The following is a 1506-nucleotide window of genomic DNA, read 5'->3' as shown; positions in this document are numbered from 1 at the left end:
TTTTTTTTTTTTTTTTTTTTTTGGGGTGGGTATAAACTATAATTAAATAAATGGTGCCCTCACCCAAGGTGTTTGTATTACATGTAGCTTCTATTATAAGTTACATTTAGGTTCAAGAATGTGTATAATCATGCTAATAAAAAGTGATGGTTATATCATTATTAATAAGTTATAATTAGTTTTGAGAATGAGTAAAGGCATAATGCATTATTTCATACACTAATATTTATATACATATTTTTTGAAGAAATGATGGAAAGAAAAAAAATGATGACATGATTGCTAACAAGGCTTAACAAAAGTATAGCAATAATAAATGTCACACTTTATTTTTTTGATATATATATATGTTTAACAAACAAGTAAATAAAGTTTTTTTAATCGAAACAAAAACAAGAAATACAGTCATTCATAAACACAAATCGTAACTGTGAAAATGCCATCAGTGAATCATCCCACTGCCATCCAACACCACTATCACCATAGTCATCGATGACAAGCAAGAGATTCTAAAGTTTAACAAATTTTTTTGAACAGAAAAAATAAATTATTCAAAAGCAACTGCTATAAATTATACTGAAATCGGCTGTACATCCAGTGAGCATTATTATTTATTATGCATGTACAAACGAACAAATAATAAATGAATAGATACACAGCATAAATTTCTCATTATACACAGACTGCAAAAGGATTTAAAGTTTAAATCATGATATCAGCTCTTATGAAGGCACCTATGACATCTTCCTTTTCCGGGCAGTGTTAGAAATGAGCCAGTTTGAATGTCCACAAGAGTAACTATGGGTAACTTCATCTATACAGGATTTGCAATCACATGATAAAGCTCACAACCCACAAGACTCAAGACGGGTGGCCTGTATCATTGTGCAAAAGTCGTCTGTTAGGCTGCTACAACTGAGATTGTATGATATCAATGGTTATGTATGGTCACAAATGAAATTGATAACAGTCATTTTTTTTTCTTATATGATCATGAAGATAAGCTTCTTTCTCAACAACGTACTCACCTCCATGTTTGGGAGCAGGGCAAGCTTGTAAACATATGCAAAATGCACTTCAGAACAACTCTTCGGGGGTATTCAAAAAGGTACCACCAACTCCTAAAAATACTCTATCACAAGCCCATCAATATCTTCAATCTTTCCATTCCACTGCAGTCATAAAAAACATCAGCCCCCATATTTCAAAAAACTATTATGATATTGTTAAAGACTCTACAGTATAATGAAACAAATGGCTTCTTTATAATTTAAGCATGTTCAGCTAGACACTTTACAATGTAATCAATAGCTCATTTTCATTGGTTTATCGGGCCTAAAGACTAAGTTAGGCAAAGGTACAACCATACCTTAAAAAAGTAAAGCCTTAAAACATAAGTCAAATAAGCTCAATAAGCAGGAAAAAAATTAGCCAAAATAATCGTTTACTTGACTTCGGTACAACTTTTGACTTGAATAATGAAAAAAAAAAAAAAAAAAAGACTTA

General features: G+C 31.0%; 1 long non-coding RNA gene across 1 annotated transcript; it reads right to left on the bottom strand.

The window, feature by feature from the left end:
- Nucleotides 1–547: 547 nt before the first annotated feature.
- Nucleotides 548–1471, bottom strand: LOC112012469 (uncharacterized). Its single transcript, XR_002882978.2, has 2 exons — nt 1029–1471; nt 548–875 (listed from the first exon to the last, which is right to left on the bottom strand). It is a non-coding gene; the product is annotated as an uncharacterized LOC112012469 (long non-coding RNA).
- Nucleotides 1472–1506: the final 35 nt, after the last annotated feature.

The sequence above is a fragment of the Quercus suber genome, unplaced genomic scaffold (genome assembly GCF_002906115.3).
Source record: "Quercus suber isolate HL8 unplaced genomic scaffold, Cork oak 2.0 scaffold_1306, whole genome shotgun sequence".
NCBI classification, from domain to species: Eukaryota; Viridiplantae; Streptophyta; class Magnoliopsida; order Fagales; family Fagaceae; genus Quercus; species Quercus suber.
Note: the sequence above shows the minus strand (reverse complement) of the source record. Positions and strands in the feature narration are given on the sequence as shown.